Genomic DNA, 10866 nt, shown 5'->3' with positions numbered 1-10866 from the left:
CCCTTCTCCCTGCTCTGGCCCTGCAGTGATCTGCTTCTACTTACAACTTAGCCCTGCAGCTGGGTCACATAAACCAGTAGTCCAACAAACAATTGTCCTTTGACCTCCAGGCTCCAGACTCTCTAGTCCTTACCCATGGTATCAAAGGGGTTCAAAAGTACTTATCCCTGGTCAGGGGATTTTTACTTCACCTTCCAGGGTGAGCCGGTAGGGGAACCCAGGCTGTCCCTCTCCCCGGGGTTCCAGTTCAGGGATCCAGTAATAAGCAGTCAAGGCCTGACTATGCGTATCTCTTGTTGCCTTCCTGTACCACTGCCTACCTTGCCACAGCCTGTTCCCAGGCTCAAGGTGTATCAACTCCTCCCTCTCCAACCCTCCTCCCCAAGCTCACTGCAGACCTTCTTAGCACTTTCTGCCAACCCCCTTAGTTCTGTTGCAAGAGAGGTTTCTCTGTTCCTCTGGCAGGGCATTTCCTGACTCAGCTGCAGTCTTCCTGCTCTCTGCAGCCCCCCACACCAGCATAGAGAATCACTTACTTCCACTTTCCTTCCCAACTGCATTGGGCTCCCTGTTGCCGGGCTACCTTCCTTCAGGGAGGCTCTGTCTGCCAGCAGTTCCACTCTGCATCCTGACTCCAGCCAGGCTTCTCTCACAGAGTGAGAGCCAGCAATCTGCTCTTCTCACTGGTCAGCTCTCAACAGAGCCGGGTTCAGTCCTTTTAATACCTCCCTCCAGGCTTTACACCTAATGCAGGTGTAGAAGAGTGAGGCTGATTGAGTGCACAGGCTCTCATTAACTCCTTCTGGCCCAGCGTGGGGCCTATACACCCCATCACACAGGCTCTGTGTGGCACACATGCAAATAAGTCATGTTGCCTCCTCAGTTCCACCATTCCTTAGGTCTTTCATTTTAAATATGGTCCTGAATGTCAAAGTGTTAAGTTAAGCATCCTCAGCCTTCCTGTACTAGAGGTAGGGAGCATTCAATTCCTCTTTAAAAAAGTGGGGGGAGGGGAGGAGTGGGACTGATCCATTCAACCGCACTGAAACTGATACCTCATTGCAAGATTATAAAAAAAATTAATACAGCTACCTAGAGTGTGTTTTCTAGTTGCTTAGGCCTCCATTTAGGACACATTAAGAGAAGGCATGACATAATTTCCATATTCATTTTCAGAGTGGATGAGTATAAAGGATTCAAGGTTGAGGTGAAAAAAGATCAGATCTTAGAGATGACCTTCTACAAAGCTCTGTACATATAATTCCAGAGCATTGCAGAAAACTGAAGACTACAATAAATTAACCAGATAAGAAGAAGAAAAAAAGGCAGGTTCATGGGATTAATTTAGCAATTCACATTTACTGAATGTTTAATTTACTAAATCTCTAACAAATTCTTGGCGTATTTACAGTCTGTGCAAATTCATTAAAGTCAGTGAGGCTTGCACTCAGATCTAATAGATTTTGGACCCAGGAAATTGATTTCAGTGTTTGTAAAGACAGATTTGGACATGAATAAATATTCTTTAATAGTCAGAGTATTTAGGCACAGTGCATATTAGATCTTTTTTCAGAAATGAGATGTTTTTAATACCTCACAATATGTCATAGCTACATGAATTAGCCTGTCATTTAGGGCCCAATATTGCATTTGAACCATTTGTGCAGCACCCTGAGTGTGTGTGTGTGTGTGCGCTCACAGACAAAGCTCTATAAATTATATACCTTGGCTTGCTCTTGTTTCTAATAACTTCTGTTGGCAAAATTCAGATTAACTTTAGAGTTAACAGAGTAGGGTCTGTTGTTATTGTTAATGGAGCAAAATCTACTGCAGTTTGTAGTGCAAGGTAAGATTGCAGTACTGAAGTGTTATATCCAGGCAAACTTTGCATGCCAGCACTTTACAGTCTGTGTACTATATTTAGCCATAATACATATTCATTGAGAAGATTTGCAATACATTTATATTGTTTAAAATAGCCATGTGTTTTTAAACCTTCTTTTACTTTAAAAAAGAAAGACTCTGGTGTGGTGCTTATTGCAAACACTAGCTATTGACTAGAATGTTTTTTTTATTAAACATTTTTAAAATTATGGGAGAAAAATATTATCAATTGTTTCTACAGTGGCTTTTAAAATTTATTTTACAATGACATTCTCTCCCTGCCAAGAATAGGCCAAGCTTTTCCTCCACGGGAATTTTTTATTGTGTATGTGACCATGTAAACCCATTAAAATTGGTGTAACATACCTACTGAGCACTGTTAAATTAAGTGTCTTAGTTTAATCATATAGAGCTTGATCCTGCCAACTTTACTCATATGAGTAATCCTATGAAAGTCTATTACTACTCATGTGTTTAAAGTTTGCAAGTCTGGAGCCATAATTATTGAGCTAATCAAAATATATTATCTATAAATTTTATATTGTAACATTCCACTTTGGGATGTAACTTTATAATTCTGTATATGTATTAGTCCTTCGTTAATAACCATAATACATTGTGTGGCTAGAGTATGATAATTACATCTTTTGGGCATTGTAAAATGTGAGATAGACATGCTAATTCCATGAGGTTATGATTAGTCCTTGGTAACCATTCTTCCTTGAGTAATCTTTTTGCTATTATTGTAAGTCTGGTCTCTATTGTAGATAAGTGCTCACTTTGTCCTAATAGAAAGAGACAACGCTGGCAGTTCCAAATGTTAAGCAAAAGTTTTATGTAAGAAGTATAGACAAAATAATGTAACCCATTGCATGCTCTGCTTCTCTGTACCACTGTCTCGAGTATCATCCCTTTTAAAACCAAGCCCTTTTTGAACAGAATAACATGATAAAGTGGTCTATTGGAGCAGTACAGATGAGGGCAAATTCAACCTTGACATACATAAGCATAACCTTACTAACTTCATCTGATCATTTTATACGAGTTTTTAAGTTGGTCCATAGTGCACAACCTAAGACTCTTAGGGTGAGATTTTCAGAGATATTTAGGCACCTAAAGATGCAGATAGGCACCAAGTGGGATTTTCAAAGTACCTCGGTGCCTAGTTCCCATTGTGGGAGTTAGGCACCTCGGTGCTTTTGAAAATCCCACTTGGTACCTAACTACACATTTAGGCACCTAAATCCCTTTAAAAGTTTGGTCTTTAATATACCACTTATATTTTTCCATCTGAAAACCAGAAACCTAAAGCCATTATCTTAACTAGCTCTATGTGTAGGTTGATGGTAACGCCAGTCCTTTATCAGTGGAAATGATCTCAGTATACAGTCAGTGGTGGAAACAGTTTTTTGGCTTGTAGGAAAAGGTGTGTAGCAGATTAGAGAGCCCGAGAGTGAGTTGCTGCAGCAGCTTCAGATTAGGTCAGTTTGGGAATATTGACCCAGCTCCCCTTCTTCTCCCCCGCCCCCGGTCTTCCTCCAACTGACTGGAAGAGAGGGGCGACTATTTAGGTCCATTCTGGTTCAGGAAAAGCCCTCATTTAGCCCAGGCAGAGCAGCACCCACCCTCCCACTGATGGAAGTAGTGAAATACCAGGTTTTGTCAATCTGCTGTGGGCATTATGCTAGTCGCTCTTTTCTGGGGAGACGGGGGGATGGGAAGCAGTTTTCCCTCACCACCATACTGGCCAAGGAGAGGTGGTGGTGGGGGAGGGGGGGTTTGCCTTCCCTACAGCAGGTTTGTGGTGTAGTGGGAGTGAACATGAAACAGGGGTTAGACTATGACATTGCAGCTCATTATGTAAGCGTGGGGCAAACGTCCAGTGCAGGTACCTAGTAGGTATCACATCAGGGTGATCAGATAAAATGGATTGGGAAAGGATTTAAAGGAGGCATTTTTAAAGGATTGGAAATGGGGAGGTTCAGGGCTCCTATGTCTGGTACGGCAGTGAGTCAACTCTCCTCTTTTATAGCCCCCCTTAACCCACATTCAAGGGGGGATGGCAAGGTCCCAGCAGCAGGCTGGTGGGGGACCAGGATGGGTAAAGACTGACAGCAGCACCCCTCCAGGTATATGTAAACAAGTATGGAATTACCTGCACTATATGCTTTTATCTGCAAGGTACTACCTGACTTTTAGTAATAAACTTACAGCCTAATTAAACCACAGCCAGGCTCTCCTGTGCTTCATCTGCCATAGCTGGACAAGGGAGTTTAAAGGGAAAAAAATCTTTTCACAATTAGTTTAGACATAGGACATGAACAGAAATATCAAAGCAATGAACCTGATTCTGATCTAATGTGTACCAGTTTTACACTTGAGTAACTCCACTGATTAAAGGAATTACAAATGATTTGCACCAGGGTGATCAACACTGGTGACCTGCCAAAGTATACAAGATTAATTATGTAAAGTAGGTCTCAGGCTGGAGGATCAGATTGCACCGGAACATAACATGAGAGAGTATTTTAATGGGTTTGCTTATTCTTTATTTATTAACTGATTTGGAAATAAGCTTACAAATAAGTTAGTGCAAGAGGACAAATAGTTTGGGTTCAGATCCTGCAATCACTACTCCAGCTCAACTCCCATTGAAATGAAAAGGAGGCTTACTGGAATAAGGAATGAAGTTAGCAGGAATCTTTCCATTGACTTCAATGGGATTTGTACCTGGTCCTTAAGCAGCAGGTCCAATAACTATGCAATAATGTAATGAGCAGCAGGAGTCACAGTACCTATTGGGGCTCAGCCACCATGGTTTTAATCGGGGCCACCGATGGTATTAATGATTTGAGAAGCCTAGATCAGAGGACAATTCTACTGTCACAATTCCATCAAATCATCAGCTATGTATGGCCTTTCTCATGGCAATGGGGCAATGAATAGCTTAGTTATTTAAAATAACTCAGACCACTACTTTGTTTTGGTGGCAACAGTAATAATAATTGAACAACAAAAATAAATAGTGTCATAGGTTTTACACTTGGGTGGGTGATGGAGGTCTTACAGAGAGCAGAATATCATCTTCATTATTTCCTAATTTGGATCGCTTTATGGTACGGTGTCTGGGATACCTGTCAAAGTTAATGTTTTGTTATAGTATTTAAATGTCTTTCAATTAAATTTTAGGGTGCCAAAAGCCTAAGATAGAGGCTTTTCTATTTCTTTCAATTTCTACAAATAAGACACAAAAGAATCCTACTAATATTATAGAGTTGAACACTACATGAAGGTAGTACATTAAACAGCAGATAAAACAATTCAGTAGCGGACAAAAGGCATGGGACACTTTGAAAAAGTCTTAATTATTGTAGGAATTCATGTCTGCAGGAGACCTGATACCATGCAGATATCAGACTTATACTGTAGGACTTTAAGAGCAGTGATGAATAAGTCAAGAAAAATATCGCAATGTATTTAATCCTTTAACAATTACATAAATGAATTCTAGATTTGTTCAGAATTATTGAATTTTGTCAATAGCCTGATGAAGCATAGATTCCCATTTTCTCAGTCTCAAGAAGAATGTTTTACCAAAAAGTTAAATCTGGAGACACAGAGAGGATGAAATTCTGGGCAGCCAAGAGAAAAACTGTCTAGGCAGTTTGTGCTCAGTTATCTTTGCAATTTAAACCATGACTACCATCAGCTCATCTGCCCCCTTTCTTTGTTGACATCCATTGTCAGCATTCACAACAAGAGTTCTGTGGCACTTTAAAGACTAACAAATTTAATTTCAGCAGGCATAAGCTTTCGTGAGCCTCAGCTCACTTCCTCAGATGCAGTATTATCATAGTGTAAACAGGGCTTAAGACAGAAAACTATTGAAAAGAGATTGCAGCAAATGTGAAGTTCCCCTCCTTGCAGTGACTTACATGCTGTATAAACTTCTGAAGCTATGATCCAGTTAAGTCAGGAGCTGCTTCAACTATTATCGCAAATTTCTTGCAAATTATAGAGATTTCAGACAGTAGCTGACCGTGTGCCTCTGCTACACTACAAATAATAATATCCATTAATTATATGTATTTGCTTTGTGTTAGCCTGATTTTCAAATAGTTTCATAATCAGTTACCATTGCTCCATAATTCCTGTTTTGCAGCATAATTCAGTGCAGTTCTGCTGTATAAACTGGATACATTTAATTTTAATGTACCACTTATTAGAAGAGGCCTTACTTACATGGAAAAATCAGTAGGTAGGTAGGTAGCTGTAGTATTCAAGGCATCCATTATGATCTCTACAAAGAAGACAACCACCACAAAACACACTCAAAAGACAGCCCATGGAAATTAATTTCTAATAAGTCTATTGAGGTCAGTGGATTTATTTCTGTTTTACACCTATGAGAGGGGAGAATCAGAGTGTAAAATTCTTTGGATTCATCTGTTGTAGTCTGCTTAGGCACTACTATGGCTTAGTGCAGATTTAAGAATAGGAAAGCCATATTTTTCCATTTCCCTCAGTTGTATCCCACCTGTTTTGTCCTTGATTTTTTAAAAATGTTATACAGTATATTCAAGAGTTTCATCTCCCTGTGTGAAATGATTTGCCTTCATCAAAATGGTTATTTGACTGTTTACAGTCTTCCTTCCCTGCCATCTCCCATCACCAGTTTCTTCCATTTCTCTTATTTTCTTCACTGTGAAATATAGTAAATAATTATAATTATACAGGATCTCAAAAATATCAGGTTCTCCACTTACCCAAACATCTGCTCTCCACTATTAAAGAGGAAAACAGTTTTTTTTTTCTATTAAACATTTTTTTGCAATTGGTTTTCCAACTAAATTGTGCACCAGGCTCACTGTTTTAGGGGATGACACATTTTTTAAGATTCACTAAAAAATTCCAGCAGAAAAACCACTGTACAAACTTGGTGAGACACTGCTTTCTGATTTGGCAGAAAATGGTTTGCAAACGTAAAAGCCTTACTGAAGTAAATGCAGGATTAAAGGGAGTATTACCTGGTCCAGCATCAGGAGCGGTCTACCGCTTCAGTTTCCCCCCACTCCACACCATAGTTTGTCCTCTGGCTGAATTATTGATTTGGGGTTTGTTGGTGATTTGACCTTGGCCAAAGTAAGAGTCCTCCTTGCCCAGGGCAAATCAAAAGAACCCAGACAAAAACCAAAACAGTCCTCTATCAGCTCTCCTCAAAAACTCCTGAGTTCTTTTCCCTAGATGCAGTGCATCCGTTTCATCTCTGTAGGTAGCACGGTTGAGACACCCTCTGCTACAGGCTCTAGCCCTGGACTCCTAAATGGTGGCCAGCAGTCTGCTCTCAGTCTACAACTGCCTTTTCCATAGTCTCCCAGGGCCATTTCCTACAGTGCCTATTGCTGGTCAGGCTTTCTTTGCCTCATTTCCTGGCTTCTTCCACTCACTATCTTGGGTTCTTTCACTTGATCCCCCTCAGCAAGAAGCCACATCCAGTCCTTCACCAGTTCCAGGACAGCTTCCCAGTGTAGTGCTGTTCCTGTTAGTTCTCTCTCTGCTAAAAACAGACTGCCTCTTATATTTCCCAGCAGGCCTGGTTTGAAATCATCTGCTCTCTAAATTATGTCATCAAGAGGAGGTGGGAACCAGGCACAGGTCAGAGCTGGGACCTGAACCTCTTAAAGACCAAATTCCCCTTGTGATACAGCAGGATATAGGCCTTTAGTGGCATGTCCTGTCACCGTTACCTCCATGGAATAGTGTCTAGAACCCCTGATGTCAATAGGACCATTCATCAAGAAAAGTGCCACTCCATGGAGGTGGCAGAATCTGGCCCTTAGTGAAGAAGAAGATATTCAAGAATATGATAGATGAACGAAGTAGGCACTAATAACTAATTACAATGAGTGCTGACGTGAATTTTGTAAAACGAATTATTTATTTCAGCCTCATAAAGAACCCTTAGGTACATATTGTGTAAAATTAGATGTATTATTATTCCAAAGTTTAAATATCATTCATAATGCCTGCAATAGCTGAACAACATCTTGACAATTGCGTGTTTATGAGGAAAATGAAGAGCTTGTTAAAAACCTTGGAAACACTAGCACAAACTTTTTGTTCTGCATTCTATACTCAGGACAGTTAATAAGTCAGTTAACATGTTAATACGTTTAGAATTTCTTATCTAAATTGATCTGGCTCAATGGATTGTTGTTGAGACATCAGTCATTTGTATTGCTCCAGAGAACATGTACTGTCAGAATTGTACTTGTATTCATTAATTCCCTTCCACTTCACACATAACTATGCTACTTGACACACTGTCCTTGGTGATGTATAATAGTAATCTGTTTCTGACCTCAAGGTCCCTTTCATTTTTATGTGTGCTACAAACTGAGAATTCAGGAAGCTCATATGCATGCTTATCATGGAACTAGTTCTGTCTAACAACCTCTGTTGCTGCATAATAGTTAATTACTTCTCAGATTATCTTTTGTTCTAAAGATCTAAAGCACTTCCAAAGGAAGGATCGAAGAGTATAGTTTTTAGAGGGGCATGCATATAAAACTCCTAGATTTTAAAGGCAGAAGGGAAGGAGGGAGAGAGAGACTATGCTTCCTCATACATATTCTGAAACACGTCATGCTTAGTTCAAGCTATTAATGTCATTTTAAAGATCTGCAGCACTAGCTGCTGTATACTTAGAAGGTTAGTGTTTTATAAGTGATAAGGGTAGAAGTGAGAAGCTGTTTGAGAAGAAGCAGCTTGTTGAAAGCAAATTAAAAAACCTCTGTTTTAAATACAGAATGGTGACTTGATATTTAATATAACCACTGCTATTATACATAAGGATATGACATAGCATTCTCCCTCATACGGGCAATACAGTAAATTGTCCCTGGCCCCTGCATAAATTTGCAAGGCAGTGACGACCCAGGGAACTTCCTCTCTTGCATTGAAGTCCTAGCACCCAAAAATGATGAGACAAAAGGAGAGCTATATCTGTGCCCATATCTCTAACCCCACCCATGAACAGGAGCATATGTTGCACCCCCTCAAGCATGGTGCAGTTGTTATTCCATCTACTTTCCTGGATGCATTGTATAGTGCTTATAGCAGGTCCCACTAAAGTGTTGGTTTCTGCACTGCCCCACCCCAAGCCCCCAGAGATACTACCAAAAACAAGTATGTATCAAAGTCTAGTGGTGGAGTTTAATAGCAATTAATAGCAAAAGATTGTGAAGGCACAGTTAATGTTCTAATTCTTCAAGAGATCATTTTTCTACCAGTTACATTTAACCATGACTAAGGAAAATCCTTCCTTAATGTAAGTACAAAGTTTTACTAAGTTTAACTCTGATGAACGTAAGGACCCTCATCCATTTTGGGTGCTAGGACTATAATGAGTGCAAGGACCCCACTGCAAGAGGGGAAGTTCTTTATGAACTCACACCTCCCTACATACTAAGCGAGTGGATCTCAGACTATGACTTCAGTAGTTCATGGACCTGCAGCAACGGAGTCTTTAAGCAGTGATATTTCCTACTAGTTTTAAACAAGTCCAGAAACATCTCCCTATGACCTAAATCTTAATCCACCTCATGAATCTTCATGGTCACCTACCGCTTACATCCCAAGTGCTCCCTGGCGCCTCTTCAGATCCTGTGGGACTCTATGCTGACTCCTGAGTCATCTCAGGAGGTGCCTTAATAATTTTAGAGAAGTCTCATTCAAACTACTTTCTTCAGAAGAACAGTGGCTTGGGATACTTGGTCATGGCAGAGCATGGTGTGAGGTCAGGAGATTCCTTCCCATCTTGCACCTTAGAGTGTAAGTAGGAGACATAGTGTTGAGAAACCTGAGACACATCATTGGTGCTCTGTACCTGCCATACATAATAGATGGCACAGAACCTTAGCAGGCAGTTCTGGGGTAAGCTTCTCAAATACATGGGACAGAACACTAGCCCTGGCCGGTGTTTAAAGTTATGAATTCAGTAACCTAAAATCAAAAAGAATTAATAAAGAGACTGTTTTTAGGGTTACTTGTTTGTTCTTTCCTGTTTATCTCTGAGAGCCCCACAGCCTTCAGAAAACTCCTTGGTGACGAATAAAGGTGATTTCTGTCGTGAGGGGAACTAACCCCACAACAGCTGAAAGGCAAATATGTGCAAACTTGTTCAGCTAGTTCTATATGTTTTCCCATTGTACGTTTTGGGCTTCTGACCCATCCTGGTCTTCTGTGATTCTGATTTATAAGCCTGGGAAGTTATGGCAGTTTATATTAGGAAGAAAAACTTCAAAATATTTTCAGTAAACAAAATATTTCTAATATGTTGATAATGATTCCAATAAAAATCTGCATAAAAATTCCTGAAAATTAAAAGAAAACAAAAAAACATCGCTGCAAATTTGAAAAAAAAGATGTTCTGAATTTTTTAGTGAAATATTTTTCCTCAATCAGGCAGTCTACTGCAGCAGTTTGGGTTCACATTGGCAAAAAAACCCAACAAACTCTGAAATGATGAGAAATCATTAGTATTTAACCAAAACTCTGCAAAATAATCCAGACATATCTTTATCATCAGAGAGAAGCAAGATACACGGCTCAGTGCTGGGTCATAGATGGCAGGCAGCCCAAAACTACAGAGTACTCCACATTAAAAGTGGGGAGGTGATAAAGGGGCTCCCTATCCACTTTCAAAGTCCTGACAAATCACCCATTTAAAAAATGTATTCTTCTCTTCAGCCACCCAAATACCAGCTACCATTCTTTTGATAAAAGGAAGAGAGGATGAGACTCCAGCTGTTCTTTCATTGATTGAAGAGTCACCATGGAGCACTCTTGAGGTATATCTATACTGCAGCTGAGTGTGTGGCCTCTCTATTCAGGTAGACGGACTAGGGCTAGCTCTGCTAGAACTAGTGTGCTACAATTAGCAGCAAGGTCATTGCAGGTCTGGCTCTCACTCTAGCCACT

This window comes from Emydura macquarii, unplaced genomic scaffold (genome assembly GCF_026122565.2).
Source record: "Emydura macquarii macquarii isolate MOO-44397 ecotype Brisbane River unplaced genomic scaffold, CSIRO-AGI_Emac_v2 contig_3671, whole genome shotgun sequence".
NCBI lineage: Eukaryota > Metazoa > Chordata > Testudines > Chelidae > Emydura > Emydura macquarii.
The sequence above is the reverse complement of the archived record's forward strand: the minus strand, read 5'-3'. Positions refer to the sequence as shown.